Source organism: Hypanus sabinus, chromosome 26 (genome assembly GCF_030144855.1).
Source record: "Hypanus sabinus isolate sHypSab1 chromosome 26, sHypSab1.hap1, whole genome shotgun sequence".
NCBI classification, from domain to species: Eukaryota; Metazoa; Chordata; class Chondrichthyes; order Myliobatiformes; family Dasyatidae; genus Hypanus; species Hypanus sabinus.
This window is the reverse complement of record NC_082731.1, coordinates 2,679,074-2,705,199: the sequence shown is the minus strand read 5'-3', so window position 1 is coordinate 2,705,199 and position 26,126 is coordinate 2,679,074. Positions and strand designations below refer to the sequence as shown.

At 44.1% G+C, this 26,126-nt stretch overlaps 1 protein-coding gene and 1 long non-coding RNA gene across 4 annotated transcripts in view; one reads left to right on the top strand and one right to left on the bottom strand.

Moving 5' to 3' along the window:
• Nucleotides 1–26,126, top strand: part of LOC132381793 (uncharacterized) — a 135,281-nt gene that overhangs the window by 63,695 nt on the left and 45,460 nt on the right. The window contains exon 2 of the long non-coding RNA XR_009508118.1: nt 12,770–13,018. This is a non-coding gene — a long non-coding RNA (uncharacterized LOC132381793). The remainder of the gene's footprint in view (nt 1–12,769; nt 13,019–26,126) is intronic.
• The window catches only part of LOC132381792 (snake venom vascular endothelial growth factor toxin ICPP-like), a 96,138-nt gene that overhangs the window by 60,341 nt on the left and 9,671 nt on the right, over nt 1–26,126 (bottom strand). The window lies entirely within an intron of this gene.

Genomic DNA, 26,126 nt, shown 5'->3' with positions numbered 1-26,126 from the left:
ATGAGAGAGATCTTGGGGTCCGAGTCCATAGGACACTCAAGGTTGCTGCGCAGGTTGATTTTCCAGTATTTTTATAACTAGCAACCACAATGATATGAGGGCAATTAGGTTAATTGGCCACTGTAAATTGGTTCTAGTGTGTTGGTGATTGCTTGAATCTGACGGGAGTGATAGAGTAATTCAGCAGGGAAGCCCTTCAGCCCTACTCATCCATACTAACCAAGATGCCCATCCAAACTCGTCTCAAAAACCTGCATTTTGCCCATATCCCTCGAAACTTCTCATGTCTGTGTGAATATCATTATTGTACCAGGCTCAACTACTATCTAACACTCATTTTTACACTATTCCTACACTAATTCCATTTTATTCCCTGAACATTCCCATCAACTCTCCATAGATGCATCAGAGTAGATGGGAATGTTAAGGGAATAAGATGGGATTTGGTTAGGAATAGTGTAAAATTGGGCAGAGTGGGCCAAAGGGCCTTCCCCTCCCCGCCAAGTATGTAAATACTCTCAGAGTTCGAAGTCAGTTACAAATGAAATTTTGAATTTTCTCCCAATTGTTGATCACAGATGTAGCAGAGGTTAGTCCTCCAGTGCCATCCTGGGAAATTGGGATTCTACGCTGACCTGAGGAGATTCCCCAAGGCTGCGTATCGATTTACAATCCCAAGCTCTTTTTCGGATCCATTCCAAAAGCAACTCCTAGTTACAGCAGCAAGTTCACATCTTGAGAACAAATGCATCCACATCAGTGGACCCCCAACTGGCTGGGGGATGGGGGGAGGAAAGGAAAGCACTCTGGGGGCCTTGGGACAACAGCCTCATCTGTCTCCCAGCTAAAATGGGGTTAAAGTTCACTCTTTCCAACATTCCCAGTGGAGCACTGGATCAGTTAAATCCTTGCTGCATTTAATTGTTTCTGTGGTAGAGATTGTAAGATTTGCAACACAGAATCTTCTCCAAATAAAAAGGACGCAATGTTCTTGGCAAGGAAGTGCAGAAAGAGCGAGGCAAGTTTTCTCCCAGTGCCAGATCTTCACTGTGGAACAGTGCAGTTTATTTATTTAGCTGTTTAGAGATACAGTGCGGAGTAGGCCCTTCCAGCCCAGCATCCCCAACAACCCCTGATTAACCCTAACCTAATCATGGCACAATTTACAATGACCAATTAACCTACTAGCTGGTACATTTTTGGCGTGTGGGAACACCCAGGGAAAACCCACGCATTCCATGGGGATGACGTTCAAACTCCTTACAGAGGACGCTGGAATTGAACTCCAAACTGCCACGCCCCAAGCTAGAATAGTGTCGCGCTGACCACTACACTACTGTAACTTACGAGGAAGGAGGGGATGGGGAGGGTTGGAAGATGTTACCCCAATTATTACCCTACATCCAGCACAGATAACTTCACTCCCCTTAGCTCTGAACTGACTCCACAACTCTCGTTCAAGGACTATACAATTCATGTTCTCAGAATTAGTTATCACTTTCTTTGTTTGTTCGTTCCTTTATTTATTTATATGCAGTTTGTCTTCTTTTCTTGGGTTATTTGTCAGTCTTTGATGATGTATAGCTTTTAATAAATTCTGTTGTATTTCTCAATATCCCGGTAAATGCCCACAAGAAAATGAATTTCAGGGTAGTATATGGTGACATATATGTACTTTGATAAGGATTTTTGAGGGCTTCAAGGGGGGGAGTGGGTGTGGAGATAAGGGTCTGAGGGCCGTGGAACGGAGAAGAGGCAAGGGCAAGGAGGCAAAGAGGGTGCAGGATGGAAAACCAGTGATAAGTGGATAGATAGCTACAGTGGCATGTCTGGGCAACAGTGCTGCAGTGGAGAGGCATTGGCAGAGGCATTAACAAAGGCATTAACAAAACTGTGTCAGAAAGAGGGAAACAATGGTGGAGATGCAACAGTGGAGCTGGGGAGGGGGAGAGTTAATGGAATAGGTTAAAAGATGGGCTGAAGGGTCTCCACTATAGGCCTGGCCTATATTGTATATGTTCTGAAACCGGAGGACTGGACAAACCAGTAACAATGTAGCTGCAAGCATATTCTGGCGCAGACAAATTGCGCAAGGGTGGGAAGTGGGGATAGAGTTGAACCACTGTCATATCTGGCACTGGCACTTTGTACAGAGCATTAATAATAACATCCCCATCTGGGTAGGGACAGTAACTGAGAGAGCATTGGTCCACAGCAGCCAATCACAAAGAGTTTCACTTCCTCCACCAGCTATTTTTGACTGTTTGCAGCTTTCAGCTTAACCCTGATGCTGATGCAATATCTCCAGTCATTGCCAGAGTTTAATAAATCACCTGAACTACACACAGATGGAGCAACCCAGGTATTTCCTGGAGGCGGGGGTCACAGAGACTGACCATGATCCAGGGAGCTGCAGAACAGTTGGGAAATAATGAGTTTTCAAGACACTTTTAAACAGGTGGCTTAAAAATCTGTGGAACGCACACACAACATGTAGGAGGAACTCAGCAAGTCAGGCAACATCTATGGAGGGGAATAAACAATCAATGTTAAGACCGTCTCAGCACAACTTGAGTACAAAACCTGGGCCAAAGTTTCTTAAACAACACCTCAGGCCAACCAATCAACTAGAGCGAGCAACAACACAGGGCAGGAGACTACCCTCTGCATCATGACCTACACTGTATGTTATCCTTCAACCAAAATTTGATGACTGAGTTCAAGTTCAGCCGAACCAAACAGCCTTATTAAGACCATAAGACATAGGGACAGAATTAGGCCATTCAACCCATCAAGTCTGCTCTGCCATTCCATCATGGCCGATCCTACCTAACCCCATATACCTTCCTTCTCGCCGTAACCTTTGCTGCCCTAATCAATCAGGAAACTATCAATTTTCACTTTGAATATACTCACAGACTTGGTCTCCACCACAGTCTGTGGCAGAGCATTCCACAGATTCACTACTCTCTGGCTAAAAAAATTCCTCCATACCTCTGTCCTAAAGGGTCAACCCTCAATTTTGAGGGTGTGCCCTCGAGTTCTGGATACCCCGCCCCCATCATAGGAAACATCCTCTCCACATCCACCCTGTCTAGTCCTTTCAACATCTGGTAGGTTTCAATGAGATCCCCATGCATTATTCCTAAGATCTAAGATCCCGATGCATCAAAGATCATTCTTCTAAGATTCCCATGCATTGCACAGGTTGCAATGAAAAATGTACTTGCGGCATCGTTACAGGCACATAGCATCAGGTAAACAGTGTACATAAGAAAAACCAGGATTAGGCATAAACTGTTCACCAGTTTTACAACAACGAATAGAATTCGAGAGTAAAACGAACAGAGTCAATTTTACAAAGTCAAATTTTCAGTGTTTTGGGGCTGTGCCCTCTAGTTCTGGATGCCCCTGCCACAGGAAACATCCTCCCCACATCCACCTTATCTAGTCCTTTGACATTTGGTAGGTTTCAATGAAATCCCCCCACATTCTTCTAAATTCCAGTGAGAACAGGCCCAAAGCTGCCAAATGCTCCTCATTTATTAACCCCTTCATTCCTGGAATCATCCTGTGAACCTACTCTGGATTCTCTCCATCGACAAAGCACATGTATAAGATAACAGTAAATATACAGTCACACAAAAAATATAGTCCAAGGCCCTGAGTCCATGAACGTTTGCAGTTTGCACTTGAAAACAATGTGGCTTGTCTTCTGCTGAGCGGACACAGGGGGCAGCACTGACACCAGCTTGGACACAGTGCCACATTGCATTCAACACCAGTGCCTCTTCCCTCGGTGGCTGTAAACAGGCAACACCATGGCTTGAGGCCTTGTTCTCACTGCGAGCAAGGCCGTTCAGCTCTCCCGCAGTCCTCCCCTGCTTGTTCCAGTTGTGCTAATTAGTTGCTAAAGTTCCAAAAGTAGAAAAGTGACAGGGATAGAGTGATCGCAGGTACAGTCATCCAATGGCCTTCACTAATACACATGACCCCAAATTCAGGTTGTTAAAGTTGATGGCCTGGGAGTGAGATAATGGGGATAAGCTCCCATGACCTATTAAATGCTGACAGTTCATCCGGGAGAAGGAAAACTCTGATCTCAACCCTCCACTGCCTTGCTGCTATACACATTTATGGTGAAGGCTTCAGCAGTAAACCCGAGGAAAAAATCTGGAGCTGGAGTCCCTAAGGCAGCCCTATGTTGAGCTCAATACTCATGAGACCCCGCTGGCGCCCGGGTGTATTGGTCGGTGCTGATCCTTTAGATTCATCAGCTTCATGGAGAGGTATGGGCAACAGCTTGCTCTCCATATGGTACTGCCCTGGCTTACGTACTAGGATGTGCATCACATAGACAGCTAGGATGCAGTATCCATGGTCGGCCAAGGCCCCAACATTACAATCCCAGCAGGAGGTCTGCATTGCAGTTTCCAATAAGGCAAAGTTGTATCATCTGCACAAGCATCAAGAAGGACAAGTTGAAAAAACGGAATCTTATGTTTATTTATTTACTTTTTTTCCCACATAAATTCCATGAGGGCAAATTTTTTGGGAAGTGGTTTGTACAATTCCATAAGGATAAATTTTTGTAACCCAAAATGGCCATGAATCAGAGGTCACAATTTCTGGAATTAATAATCACAGAACAAAAGCAAATTTCAAAATGCCCAATGTTTTTAAATATATGATGATGGTTTGTGTGCCCCTCCTCCTTCCCCTTCATGGTCCACTCTCCTCTCCTATCAAGATTCCTTCTGCTTTAACTCTTTACCTTTTCCATTTATCAGCTCCCAGCTTCTCATTTCATCGCCTGTCCCCCACCTACCTTCCCCCTCATCTGGTTTCACCTATCCCCTGCCAGCTCCTTAGATTCCTACTATTTCTGGCTTCTTCCCTCTCCCTCTCCAATCCCGATGAAGGGTCTCGGCCTTAAATGCAAATTTTGTATTCCTCTCCACAGATACCGCCTGACCTGCTGAGTTGCTCCAGCACTTTGTGTGTCACTCTGCATTTCCAGCATCTGCAGAACCTCTTGTGCTTCTGACTTAATCAGCCTTGCAAGGCACCGGGTCCAGCAATTAGAGCTCCCCTCTAATCTTCTGTCCTCATCTTCACGGCACCACAGTATCGTAGCTCCTTCAGCACTATGCTCAGGGCTTCGGAGTTTGGAGCTCAATCCCCATGTCCTCTGAAAGGAGTCTATACATTCTGCCCATGGAATGCGTGGATTTTCTCCGGGTGCTCGGGTTTCCTCTCACAGTCCTAAGACGTACCGGTTAGTAGGTTAATTGGTCATCGTAAATAATCCCATGGTCAGGTTAGGGTTATTTGGTGGTTGCTGGGTTGCTGAATGGCATGCTTCAAAGGGCTGGAAGGCCTATTCTGTGCAGTATTTGTAAATAAACAAACAAAATTCAGCATGGCCCTTGTGATGCTGACCTCTGCTCCGAGGGCACCTGGCCTAAAGCTCCACTTGAAGGACTTTGCATCTGCAGGAGAAGAAGTCACTGGGGGTGGGGTGAAGAGAGCAAGGGAATTAACCCTTCGCCTTCGTCTATATCAGCTTGGTTTGTGGCATGTCTAGTAGTCAAAGAGGGCGGGAAGAAACCCTTTGGCCAGCTGAGGTGGAGCTAGCTCTTTCAAAGTGCTTTTATTTGGCCCCTTTCCCTGTTGTTACCCCTGGACTTACATGGTCATTATCCTTTTTAGTTTGACCCAGCTTCTTGTAGACACTAATTCCAAATCCTTGGCCCTGTCTGCATCAAATGTATCTGGGAAATATTGTTCCCTATAACACACTCCACTGTTTAGCAATGCCTAGACCATGAAAGAGAAGAAGAATGATTCCTTCTGTCCTCGCTGGCAAAATCCAGCCCATCTAGTCTAAATGGGAACTTGATGTTCAGCACATATTTTGTGGGCCAAAGGGCCTCTGCTGTATCTCTCTATGATCCTATAACATCTTAGACTTAATGCGTGTTGGCAACTTGGCTCCCTGGTGCTGTTGGAAGGTGCAGATCACTTAAAGGCATCATCAGAAATGGATTTATGGAGGGTCCTTTCATTCTCCAACACCTATAGCCTTGGGTACACTAGACACGGTAAAACTGTGGACCACACAAACATGGTTATGGTTATCTGTGGAGGGATGGTGGTGCAGCAGGTAGAACCTCTGTCTTGCAGCACCAGAGACACACATGTTCAAGACCGACCTCTGGTCCTCTTTGTGTGTGGAGTTTGACAGTCAGCTCCAATTCACTGGGCGAAAGGGCCTGTTCCATGCAGTATTGCTCTAAGATTCTACGAGCAGACGGACTAATTGATGGGAGAAATTAAACTGACTGGAGGGAAGTTGGTGGGAAAATGTTTTATTAGGATGAAACTTCACTTCCACAAGCCCCTTAGAAAGGAGCAGAGCATGCCAGAAGAGTGGGAGAACAACTAAATCATTAACCAAAAACATATGGGACAAGTTTTATAAAAGGGGAATCCCAGAGGAAGGAATCAGTGCCAAACTTGTACAAGTGTGGGAAACTTCTGAACACCCAAACAAGAGTAGGATACAGAATTAGAATGGGAAACGGTGGGGATGGGGGAAGGGGAGATTTTAAGACCCTTTATTTGATATGAAGGGAAGCAGCACTCAAGCACAGAAAGTTTGGCACAGCCAGTTGGCATTAATTCCTTTGAAGGAAGGCTGTGGTTTGCAATCTACATATCTAGGGCTGGGTAGGGAAACAAGGCTGGGCCAATAGATTTGGAGCGAGGCGATATCAGCTCCTGCAATCAGTTACAATCCCGTGCAGTAGCCAGAAAAACCGCTGCAGAAAGTTGTAAACTCACCCAGGTCCATCGTGGACACCAGCTTCCCCAGCATCAGGAACACACCTTCAAAAGGAGCCGTCTCAAATCGGCAGCACGCCATCACCCAGGACATAGGAAACATACAGCACAATACAGGCCCTTCGGCCCACAAAGCTGTGCTGAACATGTACCACCTTAGAACTACCTAAGCTTTACCCATAGTCTATTTTGCTAAGCTTCATGTAGCCATCCAGGAGTCTCTAAAAAAACCCTGTCATTTCTGCCTCCACCACCACCACCAGCAGCCCATTCCACGCACTCAACACTTTCTGCGTAAAATACTTACCCCTGACATCTCCTCTGTACCTACTTCCAAGCACCTCACAACTATGCCCTTTCATGCTAGCCAATTCAGCCCTGGGGAAAAGCCTCCGACTATCCACACGATAAATGCTCTCATTATCTTATACACCTCTATCAAGTCACTTCTCATCCTCCGTCACTCCAAGGAGAAAAGGCTGAGTTTACTCAACCTATTCTCATAAGGCATGCTCCCCAATCCAGGAAACATCCTTGTAAATCTCCTCTGCACCCTTTCTATGGTTTCCACATTCTTCCTACCAGAATTGAGCACAGTACTCCAAGTGGGGCCTGACCAGGGTCTTGGCTCTTAAACTCAATACCACGATTGATGAAGACTGATGCGGCGTATGCCTTCTTAACCACAGAGTCAACCTGTGTAGCAGCTTTGAGTGTCCTTTTGGCTCAGACCCCAAGATCCCTCTGATCCCCACACTGCCAAGAGTCTTACCATTAATACTATATTCTGCCATCATATTTGACTTACCAAAATGAACCACCTCACACTTATCTGGGTTGAACTCCATCTGCCACTTCTCAGCCCAGTTTTGCATCCTATTAATGTCCCGCTGTAACCTCTGAAGGCCCTCCACTCTATTCACAACACACCCAACCTTTGTATCATCAGCAAATTTACTAACCCAACCTTCCACTTCCTCTTCTAGGTTATTTATAAAAATCACAAAGAGTAGGGGTCCCAGAACAGATCCCTGAGGCACCCCACTGGTGATTGGCCTCCATGCAGAATATGACCCATCTACAACCATTCTTTGCCTTCTGTGGACAAGCCAGTTCTGGATCCACAAAGCAACGTCCCCTTGGATCCCATGCCTCCTCAATAAGCCTTGCATAGGGTACCTTATGAAATGCCTTGCTGAAATCCATATACACTACATCTACTGCTCTACCTTCATCAATGTGTTTAGTCACATCCTCAAAAAATTCAATCAGGCTCGTAAGGCACGACCTGCCCTTGACAAAGCCATGCTGATGATTCCTAATCATATAATACCTCTCCAAATATTCATAAATCCTAGATCTTCTTCATTAACTTACCAACCACGAAGTAAGACTTACTGGTCTATAATTTCCTGGGCTATATCTACTCCCTTTCTTGAATAAGGGAACAACATCTGCAACCCCCCAATCCTCCGGAACCTCTCCTGTCCCCATTGATGATGCAAAGATCATTGCCGGAGGCTCAACAATCTCCTCCCTCACTTCCCACAGTTGCCTGGGGTATATCCCATCCAACTTGATGCTTTCCAAAAGCTCCAGCACATCCTCTTTCTACATTCTACATTCTTAAGCTTTTCAGTCCACTGCAAGTCATCCCTACAATCACCAAGATCCTTTTCCGTAGTGAATATTGAAGTATTCCGACCAACTTTCCTCCACTCAGTCTAATTTTTCCTATTTATTGGTCCATCTGCTCACAGAATCATGGAGCAATACTGCATGAAACAGGCCTTTTGGCCCAGTGAATCGGAGCTGACTATCAAACAGAGAGCACGGGAGTCGGGCTTACCCTCTTCTCATTGCTACCATCGGGGGGGAGGTACAGGAGCCCGAGGCACACACTCAACTTTTCAGCAGCGGCTGCTTCTCCGTCATCAGATTTACGAATGGGCAATGAACCCAGGAACACTACCTCAGGATTTTTTTCTGTTTTCCCTCTGTTTTTGCACTACTAGTTTAATTTTTTTATATATAGTTTCTGTAATTTGTAGTTTTTATTATTATGTATTGCAATCTACTGCTGCTGCAAAGAACAGATTTCACCATCTACTGTATACCTGTGACATTAAACCTGATTCTGATACCCCTCAACCCATTTCATTCATTATTTATAATGCTGCCCTGTTACTAAGCCAACATTTACGAGAATGATGGTACTTTTGTATAATGCCTGTCATGAAGTTACAAAGTGTCAGTGTGTTACAACTAATGATCTGCTGTCACGTGGCCAGAAGATCCAAAGAACAGTGGTTGACCTGCTAATTATAAATACAAGAACATACACACAAAATGCTGGAGGAACTCAGCAAGTCATGCTGCCTCCTTCCTCTCCAGTGCTGATGAAGAGTCTTGCCCAAAAATGGGGACTGCTATTCCCTTCCATAGATGCTGCCTGACTTGCTGAGTTCCTCCAGCATTTTGTGTGTTGCAGTTGACCAGTTCATCTGTTCCGGCCAGGACAGTGGGCAGCATACCTCTCCACTTCCCGCAAAATAGTACGATGAGATCACCTACCCTAGAGAGGAAATAGAGCTACAGTTGAAGGTACAACCCAGTTGGTTTAATGCTCACCAGGCACCTTCTGTTGTGTGGATAGCTCAGTGGAGGGGCTGGTAGAAAACTGGTTCACGTCTGCATCTTCTCCGTGACCCCAGTGGCTCCGGTTTTCTCACAATCTCAAAACACTAGGGGTTGCTGGGAGAGCGATTTGCAGCGGCCAGTTAATCACGGCCCCCCTCCCACTAACCCCCAGTGTATGGGTGAGTGGGAGAATTGGTAAGAATGTGGAAAATACTAAAAATCTCCTGACGACATTGTGAGCTGCCAGGCTTTCTTCTCCGTGGTAAGGAAATTTGGGAAAAGTCTCTGGAGTGACATCTTCAGATGAAAACTAGATAGCAAGGACCCCTGCATTGTTCTGTAAATTCATCTTCATTGGTCCTCTCATTAAAATATAAAACCCTTGCTCACATGGCTAATGGGCTGTTAGCTCTTTCATTACCAAATACTGTTCATTAAAAAAAGTTCACTTCTGGCACAGAAGGCGACACACAGAATAAATGTGCACTGGGAGAGGTTGCATCTGCGCATTTCTGTTAGGCTGTGAGAGTGTGTTTACACAGCTCTGTGGGACAGCTGCTTACAGTATACACACACACCCCCATGCACTACACAGATACACATGTGTGCACACACACACACACACACACACAGAGACACACACGTACACACATCACAGACACACACACACACACAACACACAGAGACACACATACACACACACACACACAGACACAGACACACACACACACACACACACACACACAGACACAAGCACACATAGACACACACACACCACACAGACACACACACACACACCACACAGAGACACACACACACACACACACACACACACACACACACAGATACACATACACACATGCACACATAGACACACGCACACATAGACACACACATACACACATCACAAAGACACACACACACACCACACAGAGACACACACACACACACACACACACACACACAGAGACACACACACACACCACAGACAGACAGACACACACACACCACACACACATGCGCACACACACAAGCACACATAGACACATACACACCACACAGAGAGATACACACACATCACACAGATACACAGAGACACAAGCACTCATAGACACATACGTACACACATCACAAAGACACACACACACACACACACACACACACAGATACACATGCACGCACACACACATGCACACAGAGAGACAAGCACACATAGAGAGAGAGAGAGAGACGCACACACAGACACACACAGACCACACAGAGATACACACACACACACACACACACACACACACACACACACACACACACACACACACACACACACACACACACACACACACACACACATCTGGTCTATTTTATGGCATTTGTAACATGAAATGGAACTACCATCTCATTTCCAGTAGTAAAAAGTCAGAGAATTAACTTTGAATTCAAACTTGTGTGTCTTTGCTGCCTGCATTTTATTCTCCTTTCTCCTATTTCCATTGACAGTGGATCAGAATCAGAATCAGGTTTATCATCACTGACGTACACTCCATGGCCACTTTACTAGGTACCATGTATCTAATTAGGTGGCCACTGAGTGTATGTTCATGGTCTTCTGCTGCCGTAGTCCATCCACGTCAAGGTTTGGCATGATTTGTGTTCAGAGATGCTCTTCAGCACACCACTGTTCTAATGCATAGTTATTTGAGTTATTATCGCCTTTCTGTCAGCTTGAACTGGCTTGGCCATTCTCTTTTGACATCGCTCATTAATAAATCGTTTTTGTCCACAGAACTGCTGCTCACTGGAATTTTTTTGTTTGTGTTTTGCACCATTCTCTGTAAACTCTAGAGACTGTTGTGCGTGAAAATTGCAGGAGATCAGAGGTTTCTGAGATACTCAAATCACCTGGTCTGGCACCATGATCAAAGTCACTTAGATCACATTTCTTCACCAGTCTGACAAGAACTGAACCTCTTGACCATGTCTGCATGCTTTTATGCATTGAGTTGCTGCAACATGATTGGTGATTAGTTATTTGCAATAACAAGCAGGTGTGCAGGTGTACCTGATAAATTGACCATGATATTTGTTGTTTTACGGGCACCAAACAGGACAACGTACAAATTACAATTGAAAATAAGTAAGAAGTGCAAAAAGAGGGCAGAAATATTGAAGTGGTATTCATGTGTTCATGGACAATTCAGAAATCTGATAGCGGATGGGAAGAAGCTGTTCCTAAAATATTGAGTGTCTTCAGGCTCCTGTGCCTTCTCTCTGCTGGTAGCAATGTGAAGAGGGCGTGTCCTGAGCAATGGGTGTCCTTAATGATGATGCCACCTTTTTGAAAACGAGCTTGGTGATGGTGCTGACTGAGTTTACAACTTTCTGCAACTTTTTCTAATCCGCAGTGGCCTCTCCTGTACCAGATGGTGATGTAACCTGTCAGAATGTTCTCCACGGTACATCTGTAGAAGTTTGCGAACATCTTTGGTAACTGTCTAGTAATCACGGGTGCAGGTAATTTGCACTGTCCAAAATCAAATACTGCAGATTACAGAAATCTGAAATAAAATTCCTTCCAACAACTGGAAACACTCAGAAGGTCAGGCAGCTCCTGTGGTGTGAGAAATAGAGTTACTTTCAGGCCAAAGGCCTTTAACTGAAACTGTGTGAGGTCTGTGATCTGAAATCTTAATTGTTTCTCACTGCACTGATGCTTTCAACCTTTTGAGTAGTTCCAGCAATTTCTGTTTTTACTTCCAGAGGTATTATTAGTGGTCTGGGAAAAGTCCAATCTTTATAGAATTCACAAAATGACAAATTTATTCCCAGAAAAGATGGGTCATTCTATCACAGGTAAAGCCCTCCCTACTTTAAAAAACTTTAATGATGTATGGTGGAGAGTATATTGGCTGGTTCCATCACAGCCTGGTGTGGAAACAATAACAGCGTTGTACAGAAATGCCTACAAAAGTAGTGGATGTGGCCCAGTCCTTCATATATAAAACCTTCCCCACCACTGAGCACATCTACATGGAGCGCTGTTGCAGGAAAGCAGCATCCATTATCTGGGACCCCACCACCCAGGCTACGCTCCCTTCTCACTGCTGCCATCAGGAAGAAGGTACAGGACCCTTAGGCCCAACACCACCAGGTTCAGGAATACTTATTACGCCTCAACCACCAGGCTCTTGAAAATCTTCACTCAACTTTTTTTCCCCCTTTTCCCTTTCAGGGTTTTTTTGAACACTCTGACCTGGAGTTACATGCTGACTTTGGTTCTTTGCAGGAGTGGGACCCGCTCTTGGGTTGTCATGACTAGCCACTATACCGAGGACATGGCCTAGAAGATCAGCCCACCTTCAGGGTTACGGACTTTGTGGCTCCGGAGACGGGTGGGCTCGAGGTCGGTGCCTCTGCAGAAAATCGGTGTGTCGTAGGAGACAGAAAGATCTCTGGCTGTGTGCCTAGAGACCCGAGTTCTTTGGGCACAGAGCTTGGAAAAAGTGACACAACGGACTTCTAACATCGTAAATCAGTGAGTTGGTTGTTATGTCTCCCTCTTGCTGTGAAACTGGGACATCCCTTTTTCCTTTATTAGGGAGAGTATTGTGATATGTCGAATGCCAGGTGAATGAGTAGTCTTTGGGGTACTGCAAGTCCTTGCTGCCCATTTGCGTGCTCGGTGGTGGGTGCCGATGCTGGTGGGGGAGGGGGGGATTGTTGTCTTGCTGCTGCTTATGTGTGGGGGGGAGCTGGGGGCAGGACTTTGGGGTTCTAACATTTAACTGTCATTAATTCTTTGGGGTACTCCTCTGTTTTCGTGGATGGTTGTGAAGAAAAAGTATTTCAGGATGTATATGGTATACAGTTCTCTGACATTAAATGTACCTATGAACTTCACTCATCCCATCACTGAACTGTTCCCATACCTGTGGATACACTTGCAAGTTCTCGATACTTATTGTTTATTTATTAGTATTGTTCTTTCTATTCTTTTTGTCTTTGAACAGTTTGTTGTCTTCTGCACATTAGTTGCTTGTTTATCTTGTTGCATGCAGACTTTCATTGATCCTATTGTGTTTCTTGCATTTACTGTGAATGCCTGCAAGAAAATGAATCTCAGTGTTGTAAATGGTGACATATATGTACTTTGATAATAAATTTACTTTGAACTTTGGAGTTCGTTAGTTCGAGTTGGCTTCTGGCTGCTGTAAATTCATGAGATGGAGCTGAAACACAAAGTTTATATTTAATTGGTTCCTACAGGTTGTTATAACTGTTATAACTGTTATAACAGGTTGTTATATAGAAAGCTCCCCATTCCTATTAAATACTCCCAGTGGTGTGTGTCTCAAATAGTCTCTGACAACCAAGTCGACCTTCTGATCGTCATGTGTGGCTTGGCTACTAAGCCCGTTGGAACCATTCCTACTGGGCAAAGGTGGGTTACTAGCACCTTAAAACCAGTCGCTTCGGGCCTATGGGGCTTGTCAGCCGTGGCTGGCACCTCATCTAGGAGAAGGAAAACTCTGATCTCAAACCACTGTTGCCTTGCAGCTCTGGGGAAGTCTTGGGGAGTAAACCCTGATGAAAAATCTGGAGCTGGAGTACCTAAGGCAGCCCTACATTGAGCTCAACACTGACTGGTAACTCCTGTGATGCCACTGCTGCCAAACTGTATCATTCCCTGCCATTCCTTTGGATTTATTAGTTGCGTGGAGAGGGGAGTCCTACTGCATTGGCAACAGCTTGCTCTCCATATCATACTGTCCTGACTTACACATTACATAGACAACTGTGATGCAAGACCAACAGAGCACCTCGTAATTATCCTCATCTCACTGCATTCTTCTGCCAGTGTTAACCTGCATTTCTTTGGAATAGTTGAGGTTCTTTTAAATCTCTCTGGAATTAAAATCAAGAATAAAATAACCCATCACAAGGGGCAAAGACAAGGAGAATGCATTCATTCTTTTTCCCAGGGTTGGGGAATCATGAACTAGAAGGTGTAAGATGAGAGGGGAGGGAGGCAATAGGGGAGAATAGGAGGAACAGTTTTTTTTTACACAAAAGGTGATATCTATGTGGAATGAACTGCCATGGGAAGTGATTTAGACAGTTACAAGGATTGGAAAGATATAGAAGGTTATTAGCCAAATACTGGCAAATGGGACAAGTTTAAATGGGGATTCAGGTTGGTATGGAACAGATCAGCTGAAGAGCATGTTCCATGCTGTAAAATTCTTTGACTACTTTCCTGCAAGCTCAGATATGTGCCAACCCTGCTGCCAACTGATTGGCTGACAGAGTAATCCAAAGCAATTCGGCAGAGTGGCTTCTGAACTTAGATGGAGGGATAGCACAGCCTCAGAATAAAGAGAGGTCTCTTTAAAACTGGAGGAATTTTTCAGCAGGATGTGGTGAATCTGTTCCACTCATTGCTACAGAGGGCTGCGGAGGCCATCGCTGGGTGTACTTAAGGCAGAGATTGACATGTTCTTGATTAGTAAGGGGTCAAAGATAAAAAGAAGTAGGTGCTGAGAAAAATCAGGCATGATTGGAGCAGATTTGATGGGCTGAATGGCCAAATTCTGTTCCTACATCTTACAGCTGTATCCTCTGGGAAGGGCTATGCATCACTGAAAAAGGCCCTCAGGCCCATTGAGTCTGCATGGCCATGTATTCCAATCTTACAGTAAACCCATTTCACTCTCTCCAAATTTCCATCAACACTCCTCCCCCCCTCACTCCACTCAGGGATGGAGTGACATGTTCAGCACAGCTTTGTGGGCTGAAGGGCTGTAGTTTTTCAATGTTTCTATTTTTATTTTAACCCAACAACCTGCACGCCTTTGGAAGGGAACCAGGGAGTCCCATATGGTCACTGCAAACCGTATGCACATAACACCGGAGGTCAGTTTCAAAGCCAAGTCTCTGACCTTGTGTGGACGTGCCTCTACTCTGGCACTCATTTCTAGAGCTTAAGGGTAACGAACGATAATGAAGCAAAATAAAGAAGCATTTATACAGCAAGAAAGCGGTCTAGATCAGCCTGATATAACAGGAGATGATGAGCACTTGACTGATGAAACAGGATAGTTTGCTATGGACAGCTTACAAAACTTTTCAGTGTATTACTTCTGAACTACTCTCACTGCAATCTGCAGCCCGTCAGTAATGTACTTTTCAACTGTCTTAACAAACTACCTATTTCACTATCTTATTTATTGCTATTATTGTTTCTGTTTTTCTTTCTTTGTGTATTTGCACAATTTGTTGTCTTTTGCACACTCGTTGCTTATCCATCCTGTTGGGTGCATTTATTCGATTGTTTTTCTTGTATCTACTGTGATTGGTAACAGGACAATGAATCTCAAAGTTATATATGGTGAGATTTATGTACTGTGATAATAAAGTTACTTTGAACGTTGATTATGCGGGATTTCATTCAGAAAGCCTGCAAATCTCTGAACTCAAGCACTGATTGGGTGCTCTGGGTAACTGATTCAGCAAGAGCAGAAGCAACACCTGCCTACAACTGCATTATACTGGGAGAATATAAACAGAATTATGACAATAAATTTCTAAGTCTCTCTTTATGCACGAAACCAGAAGGTTTGTAAGATAAGGGTAGTGTAGCAGTTAGTGTAACACTATTACAGCTTGGGGCATTGGAGTTCTTGCATCCTCTGTAAGGAATCTGTACCACCGTGGAATGCGTGTGTTTTCTCCAGCTGTTCTGGTTTCCTCCCACAGATCAAAGACAAACTGGTTAGTAGGTTAAATGGTCATTGTAAATTGTCTCATGATTAGGTAAGGGTTGATTGGGGATTGCTGGGCGATATAGCTTAAAGGGCCAGAAGGGCGTATTCCACCCTGTATCTCGAAACGTAAATTTTAAAGAGGGACAGGCCATTCAGCCCTTTAACTCTGTGCTGACATCCATCAAGATCACTGTTGATCTGCTACCTCAGTGCTATCTCCTGCACTGTCCCCATGTCCCTGGAAGTAGCTGAACTTCCACTTTGCCAGGGGAAGACAGTTCCAAAGGCTTGACAACTTCAGACTGAAGGCGTTTCTCCTCAAAGTTTCTCTTAAAAGAAAAACCTGCCTACAACTGCACAGTGTAAAGGAAAATGTACTTCCAATGGGCACCTTATTCGATACCTCCTGTGCCTAATAAAGCGGCCACTGAGTGTATGTTCATGTTCTTCTGCTGCTGGAGCCCGTCCACTTCAAGGTTCGATGTGTTGTGTGTTCAGAGTTACTTTTCTGCACACCAATGTTGTAATGCATCAGTATTTGAGTTTCTGCCTTCCTACACTGCTGCTTTAAGAAGACACCAGCAAAAGAGGGGTCAACATGCTGGTCTGATGGTGCATTTAAATGATGAGGTTTCTGACTTCCAATACCAACCATCCTGCGGGCAAACATACAGTCTCTGGGAAACAGAATAGATGATATCAGAGCTAGGATGCTGTATCAAAGGGACATTAGGACCCCATGCATCCTTTGCTTTACGGAATCTTGGTTAACCCCATCCGTGCCAGATGCAATGATTTGAATAGATGGGTTTACAGTACTTTGTCAAGATAGGTTGGTCAAGCCTCTCAAAAGCAGAGTGGAAGTGTATAATCTGCTGAGGGCTAGGTGTGTGACATTTAAATCTGGCCATCCAGGTTTGTATAAGAAAACCAGGTATGACTTGTGCAGGGCTATTTCAAGAGCCAAGAAACAGTTCTGGGATAAGTTTAGCGGGGACATCGGGTGCATGTCAACTCTGGCAGGGTTTCCAGGCCATTACTTCCTACAAAGCAAAACCCAACGTCAGGGATGGCAGTGATGCTTCACTACCAGATGAGCTCAACACCTTTTATGCTCGCTTTGAAAGGCAGAATAAAACTACAGCATCCGGTGACCCTGTGATCTCTGTCTCAGAGGCTGATGCCAGCCTGTCTTTCAAGAGGATGAACCCTCACAAGGTGGCATGTCTTGATGACTCTGAAAACCTCTGCCAAACAACTGGTGGAGGTGTTCAAAGACATTTTCAATTTCTCACCGCTACAGTCGGAAGTTCCCTTCTGCTTCAAAAGGACAGCAATTATACCAATGCCCAAGAAGGGCAGCGTGAACTGCCTCAATGACTATTGTCCAGTAGCGCTCACATCTATGCCAAGATAGGTCTACAGAATCAGGATCTTTGACTTCCTAACTGGCAGACCACAATCTGGATTGGAAATGACATCTCCACCTCACTGACAATCAACACTCAGCCCACTACTCTACTCTCACTACACCCATGACGGTGTGGCTAGCTGTAGCTCAAATGCCATCAGTAAATTGACCGATAATACAGCCATTGTTTGCAGAATTTCAGATGGTGATGAGAGGGCGTACAGGAGTGAGATATACAAGCTGAGCGGTGTCGCAGCAACAACCTGGCACTCAATGTCAGTAAGACCAAAGAGCTGATTGCGGGCTTCAGGAAGGGTAAGACGAAGGAGGAAACACAACTAATCCTCATAGAGGGATCAGAGGTGGAGAGAGTGAGAAATTTCAAGTTCCTGGGTGTCAATATCTCAGAAGACCTAACCTAGACACAACAAATTGTTGCAGCTCTAAAGAAGGCAAGACAGCGGCTATATTTCATTTGGAGTCTGAGCAGATTTAGTTTGTCAACTACAACACTCAAAAACTTCTACAAATGTATCGTGGAGAGCACTCTAACTGGCTGCATCACCATCTGGTAAGGGGGTGGGGGGGTGCTTCTGCACAAGAACGAAATAAGTTGCAGAAACGTGTAAAATTAATCAGCTCCATCATGGGTACCAGCTTCCGTAGTATCCAAGACATCTTCAAGGAGCAGTGCCTTAGGAAGGCATCATCAATCGTTAAGGATCCCCACCACCCAGGACGTGCCCTTTTCTCACTGTTACCATTGAAAGAGGTACAGAAGCCTGAAGGTTCACACTCAGTGATTCAAGAACAGCTTCTTCCCCTCAGCCATATGATTTCTAAATGGACATTGAACCCATGAATACTACCTCACTACTTTTTTTGCACTTCTTATTTTAACTTAACTATTAAATAGACATATATATACTTAATGTAACTCCATTTTTCTCTATTTATTTATCTTGTATTGCATTGTACTGCTGCCATAAAGTTAACAAATTTCATGTCATATGCTGGTGATATTAAATCTGATTCTGATTCTGTCAGCTTGAATCAGTCTGGCCATTCTCCTCCGCCCTCTCTCATTTACAAGGCAATTTCACCCACAGAATTGCTGCTCACTGTTTGTTTTGCTTTTTGCACCATTCTCTATAAACTCTAGAGACTGTTATGTGTGAAACTCCTAGGAGATCAGGAGTTTCTGAGATACTCAAACCACCCCATCTGGCATCAACAATTGTTCCACGGTCAAAGTCACTTAGATCACATTTCTTGCCAATTCTGATGTTTGGTCTGAACAACAACTGAACCTCTTGACCATGTCTGCATGCTTTATTGCATTGAGTTGCTGCCACATGATTGGCTGATTAGATATTTGCATTAATGAGCAGGTGTACAGGTGTACCTAATAAAGTGGCGACTGAGTGAAAATATTATAAACCACTTTGTTCAAAGACTGTGGGTCTAAGCCTGGGGGTTGTCTTGTCCCAAAAATATTGATCTTATCATGAGACTGTCCCCTGGTCATGGACTTTTGATCCAAGGGTGTTTCAGCACTCTGCAGACACTGAGAGGATTCTGGGAGACAGGCCGCGTGCGCAGACCTCCTGGCGAGAAGGCTGCAGGACTTATGTCCGACCCCATTTTGCCAATTAAGGCAACGAGGGAGACTGAAACATGGAGGCGAATGCAGAAGATGAGTGCCAGCTGCCTGCCTTTTGATTGCTGGTAGGATCACTCTGCTACCAGAGAAGGGAGAGGTGGATGCTGTGCCTGGAGAATGATACCCAGATTTTCTGCATTTTGGAAGTGGACTTGAACTATGGACTTCTTTTCAGTATTATAGTTATTTTTATATTCTGTGTTTTTCACCCAATCTTTCTCGTTTTTGTGTGTGGGGGGGGGAGAGGGATTTGGTGATCAATGCCATTCTTTTCTTTCTTGGTTTCATGTCTATCTGGAGAAGAAGAATTTCAGAGTTGTATAATAAATAAACCTTTGAACCTTTGAAACATTCCACATGTAAAAGTGATGCAAGTGTCGATGGGTCACCAGGCCTCATTCTCCCCTCAGCAATTATCCTGGGGCAATTGCAGCTTCCAGGAACACAGTTAGTGTGGTTCCCTGCTCCCTCAGCATCACACAGTACTGCAGTCTGCCAAATCAGCAGAGCAGAACGGGAACCTTTACAATCTGACTCCAGCAGGTGCCTACAGCATTAACTAGCTGATTGCTAGTGAGCTTCTACCGGGTTGAAGTTGCCACATCTCCTGTTCTTTAGTGCATGAAGCTCACTGCATTGTTCTGCACACTTGCATACCAGGCAGGGGCAGAGAGTTACATCAGCAGTGCACTCGTTGCACACGTACTCCTCTGGTTTGGTGCACAGATGGAAAGGAGACCACAGAGGGGGAATTCTGAATCAGAATCAGAATCAGGTTTAATATCACTGACACACGTCATGAAATTTATTGTTTTATGGCAGCAGCACAGTGCATAAAATGTGTTCATAGGTTCATTGACACAAGAAATCTGATGGCAGAGGGGAAGAAGCTGTTGAGTGTGTGTCTTCAGACTCCTGTAGTAGTGATGGTAGTAGTGATAAGAGGGCATGTACCGGATGGTGAGGGTCCTTAATGTTGGATGCCATCTTCTTGAGGCACTGCATTTTGGAGATGTCCTTGATGGTGGAAGGGTTGGCTGAGTCCACAACCCTCTGGAGCCTCTGTACGTTGGAGCTTCCATATCAGGCTTTGATGCCATTAGTCAGATTGCACTCCATGGGGCATCTGTGGAAGTTTGCTAGACTTGCCAAGTTTCCTCAAACTCTAAATGAAATGTAGTCATGGACAAGTGTCCTTCATGCCTTGATTGTGCACGGATTGAGATATTCAGGACTAAGTCAGACTCGGACGGTCAGGGAGCAAGAACAATACTGTGCAGAAGTTTCAGGGACACAGCCTGCTCTGGTGGTGAATGTCAATCATTGTTTTGCTGGGAGATGAACCCAGATCTTGATCAGGTTTGGTTGGGACTAACCCGGGTGTGAGAGAAAGAAAAACAGCTCCACCCACTAGGCAGCCCCTTACCCTTGGTCCTCCCTGCAGACTGCATCTAGATTCCAGCAGGAGCCTCAAACTACTATCCCAAAAATAAACATGCCTTATGACTGTTATAACTCTTCCATAGATGGTCTCAAGCCAGGCTGTGAAAGGAAGAGGGTTGGGCATGAGACTAGCAAACTCATCCTGTAAAACCAAACAGAGGCTCCAAGGATCTCATTCCTCGGTGAGGAAGGATCATTGATGGACCAAAGGACTGGCCCAGGGCAGAGGACTCTGGCGATCTGCTGGCGGCGGCCTGTGCCCCACTGGGTGTAATGGGGCTTAAGATGAGCAATAACAACTGTTATAGATTATCATTCGATTACAAACAAGGTTATTTGACAGCATTGTACAGACCCTTCTGCCCACAATAGTGACAGTTTTTTGACCGATAAGAAGTCCAATCCAACACACCCTTCCCACATTGCCCTCCTGTTTCCTTTCATTCATGTATCTGGTATATCTGCCTCTGCCACACCTCCGGCAGCACGTTCCACAACACCCGCCACTCTGTGTGCAAAAATCTATCCCTCCCTATAATTTCCTGCAATCACCTTAAAATTATGCCCTCCTGTACTCATATTGGGGAAAAGGCACTGTCAAGTCCATAGGTGCCCCTTATCAAGTCACCTCTCATCCTCCTTCACTCAAGAGAGAAAAGCCTGAGCTCAGTCAACCTTTCTTCATGTCATGTTCTCTAATCCATCTTCTGCACTCTCTCTAAAGCTCTCACATCCAGATTCTGTTTATATAGACGTCTGTAATTTGGAAAACACACACAAACTCTCAATAGGGTAAATATACCTCTACATTATTGCAATAAAGGGAAATTACAGGCTGGAGATTGCAGTGAGAGCAATTCAGAAGAAGTACATTTAGAAGTTTTGTAAGCTGCCTGGAGCACGTCATTGTATTTTACCAGTGCCACCTTGCAATTGGTGCACATAGGTTGTTTGTTTGTCCTGTTGGGTGTGGTCTTTCATTGATTGAACTCAGCAGTTGCTGAGGTGCTGAGTTCTTCCAGCACATTGTGTATGTGTTGCTTAATAGAAAGTCTCTTAGCCCTCTGCAATTCATTCTGCCTTATCTGTAACTAAGCCATATTTTTTAATAGATAATCCTGCAGGTAGGATGGGCTAGAAAGAAACTGGGTCTCAGTCAAAGGGTAAGGCATTGATCTTTGGGATGAGGAGAAGGTCCAGGGAGAATCCAGGGAGACATCTGCCTCGGAAATCATCAACGCTAAATCACAAACTGCAGTCAGTGGTCACCTTATTAGGTACAGCTGCTCAATAATACAGATATTTAATCAGCCAATCATGTGGCAACAACTCAATATATAAAAGCATACAGACATAGACCATAAGATATAGGAGCAGAAATAGGCCATTTGGCCATCGAATCAAAAATTTGTAGTTGTTTTTCAGGCCAAAGCATCAGAATGGGGAAGAAATGTGATCTAAGTTGTTGTTGGTGCAAGGCAGGATGGTTTGAGTATCTCAAACTGCTGACCTCCTGGGATTTTCACACACAAGTCTCTAGAGTTTAAAGAGAATGGTGCAAAAACAAACAAAAAATCCAGTGAATGGTAGTTCTGTGGGCAAAAATGCCTTGTTAATGAGAGGTCAGAGGAGAATGGCCAGACTGATTCAGAAATAACAAGTAGGATAGAAATGGAGAATCAGTGGATGTTGTGTACTTGGATTTTCATTAGGCCTTTGATAAGCTGCCACATATGAGGCTGTTTAACAAGTTAAGAGCCCACGGTATTATAGAAAAGATACTAGCATGGATAGAGCATTGGCTGATTGGCAAAAGGCAAAGAGTGGGAATAGTTTCTAGTTGACTGTAGGTGACTAGTGGTATTCTACGGGGATTGTGTGGGACCAAGTCTTTTTACATTACATGTCAATGATTTGGATGATGGAACTGATGGCTTTGTGGCCAAATTTGTGGGCGATATGAAGATAGAGAGGGGGAAGGTAATTTTGAAGAAGTGGAGAGGCTGCCGAAGGTCTTAGACAGATTAGGAGAAGTGGCAACGGAATAAAATGTTGGAAAGTGTCTGGTCATGCACTTTGGTAAAAGAAAAGAAAGGGTTGACTATTTTCTAAATAAAGAAGAAATTTTAAAAATTGAGATGCAAAGGGACTTGGGAGTCCTTGTGCAGGTTAATGTACAGGATAAGTCCATAAGACCATGAGGCATAGGAGCAGAATTAGGCCATTTGGCCTGTTGAGTCTGCTCTGCCATTCAATCATGGCTGATACTTCTTTCCCCCTCCTCAGCCCCACTTTCTGGCCTTCTCCCTTTGATGCTGTGTTCAATCATGAGCTTATCAAGCTCTGCCTTAAATACACCCAATAATCTGCTGAACAGACCCTGACCTGGATCTGGGCCGTACCTTCCAAATATCTGGACCTGACTTGCACTACCGTACTTTCCCTTTTCTATTTTCTAATTATGATTTATAATTTAAGTTTTTATTATATTTACGTCGATTTGTACTTAAGGGAGCGCGAAGCACAAAAACAAATATCACTGTGATGATTGTACGGTCTAGTATCAATTGTTTGGTGACAATAAAGTATTTGTATTGTATTATATTGTATGACCTGACCTCCACAGTTGCCTGTGGTAATAAATTCCACAAATTCACTACCCTCTGGCTAAAGAAATTCCTCTACGTCTCTATTTTAAATGGATGCCCCTCTGTCCTAAGGTTGTGCCCTCTTGTCCTAAACTCCCCCACCATGGGAAACATCTTTTCCACATCCACTCTGTCTAGCCCTTTCAACATTCAAAAGGTTTCAATGAGATTTGAAGTTCTAGCAAATACGGACCCAGAGACATCAAACATTCCTCGTATGATAACCCTTTCATTCCCAGAATCATCCTTGTGAACCTCTTCTGATCCCTTTCCAATGCCAGCACATCTTTCCTTGGATAAGGAGCCCATAACTATTCACAATACTCAAGGTGAGACCTCACTAATGCCCTATAAAGCCTCAGCATAATATCCCTGCTCTTGTATTCTAGACCTCTTGATATGAATGCTAACATTGTATTTGCCTTCCTCATCATCAACTCAACCTGCAAGTTAATCTTTAGGGTGTTCTGCACAAGGACTTCCAAGTCCCTTTGCATCTAAATGGGGATTTTCTCCCTGTTTAGAAAATAGTCTGAACATTTATTTCTACAACCAAAGTGCAATACTGACCTTTGCAGAACACCACTAGTCACTGGCAGCCAACCATTCACTGCCTCTTACCAATCAGCCAATGCTCTAACCATGCTAGTAACTTTACTGTAATACCACGGGATCTTAACTTGGTAAGCTGCCTTGTCAAACTTGTCAAACTTGGCGCCTTGTCAAAGCCCTTCTGAAAGTCCAAATATATAACATCCACTGCATCCCCTTTATCTATCCTACTTGTAATCTCAAAATTTCCAACAGGTTTGTTAGGCATGATTTTCCCTAAACTCTGACCTTATCCTGTCTTGTCCTGTGTCACCAAGTGTCACCATAACCTTCTCCTCTCCAGTGGGAACCGGAGTGAATTGACTCAGGATAAGATAGATGGTAAAAAAGCCTGCAGTCAGACTCTCAAGAAGGGCAGGCAGATGATAGGACAAAAGTGTAGCCAGCATGGTGACTATGAGTGAATTAGGGATGCAGAATCAAAAAGGGTAGCAAATACAATACTCAAAGTGTTATTTCTCAATGCACAGAGTACAAAAATTAAGGTGATGATCTTGTTGCACTATTAAAGATCATCAGGTATGATGCTGTGGTCATCATTGAATCATGGCTGAAGGATGGTTGTAGTTGGGAGGTAAATGTCCAAGGTTACATGTTCTATTGGACATATTATATCGAGGGATAGGAAGGTAGGCAGAGGGGTTGGCATGGCTCTGCTGGTAAAGAATGGCATCAAATCATTAGAAAGATGTGACATAGGATCAGAAGATGTTGCATCCTTGTGGGTTGAGTTAAGGAACTGCAAAGGTAAAAGGACTCTGAAATATGGCCTCCCAACAGTGCTGCAATGGGGCCCACAGATTACAATGGGAAATAGAAAAGCAGCGTCAAAAGGGCAATGTTATGATAGTCATGGGAGATTTGAACATGCAGGTTGATTGGGTAAATCAGGTTGGTAATGGATCTCAAGGGAGTGAGATAAGATAACATAGGAAAGATATCAATAAATTAGAGAGAGTGCAGAGACGATTTACTAGGATGTTACCTGGGTTTCAGCACTTAAGTTACAGAGAAAGGTTGAACAAGTTAGGTCTCTATTCATTGGAGCATAGAAGGTTGAGGGGGGATTTGATCGAGGTATTTAAAATTTTGAGAGGGATAGAGTTGACGTGAATAGGCTGTTTCCATTGAGAGTAGGGGAGATTCAAACGAGAGGACATGATTTGAGAGTTAGGGGGCAGAAGTTTAAGGGAAACACGAGGGGGTATTTCTTTACTCAGAGAGTGATAGCTGTGTGGAATGAGCTTCCTGTAGAAGTAGTAGAGGCCAGTTCAGTTGTGTCATTTAAGGTAAAATTGGATAGGTATATGGACAGGAAAGGAGTGGAGGGTTATGGGCTGAGTGCGGGTAGGTGTGACTAGGTGAGATTAAGAGTTCGGCACGGACTAGGAGGGCCGAGATGGCCTGTTTCCGTGCTGTGATTGTTATATGGTTATATGAATGTCTAAGAGATAGCTTTTTAGAGCATTTTGTCTTTGAGCCTACTTGGGGATCAGCTATACTGGATTGGATGTTATTTGATGAACCGGAGGCAATTAGAGAACTTAAAGTAAAAGTACCCTAAGGAGGCTGTGATCACAATATGATTGAGTTCAACTTGAAATTTGATAGGAAGAACGTAAAGTGAGATGTACCTGTATTTCAGTGGAGTAAAGGAAATTACAGTGGTATAAGAGAGGAGTTGGCCAAAGTAAATTGGAAGGAGATGCTGGCAGGGATGACAGCAGAGCAGCAATGACATGAGTTTCTGGGGAAAATTAGGAACTTGCAGGATAGATGTATTCCAAAAATGAAGAAATACTCAAATGGCAAAATAGTACAACTGTGCCTGAGAGGGAAGTCAAAGCTAATGTAAAAGCAAAAGAGAGGGCATACAATGAAGCAAAGGTAGTGGGAAGATAGAGGATTGGGAAGCTTTTTAAAAATCTGCAGGGAGCAACTAAAGGACTCATCAGGAGGAAAAGATGAAACATCTAGCTATCAAGCTGCAAATAATATCAAAGTGAATTGTGAAACCTCTTTCAAGTATGTAAAAGTAAAAGAGAGAAGAGAGTGGATATAGGAGGGCTAAAAAATGAGGTCAGAGAAATAATAATGGGGGA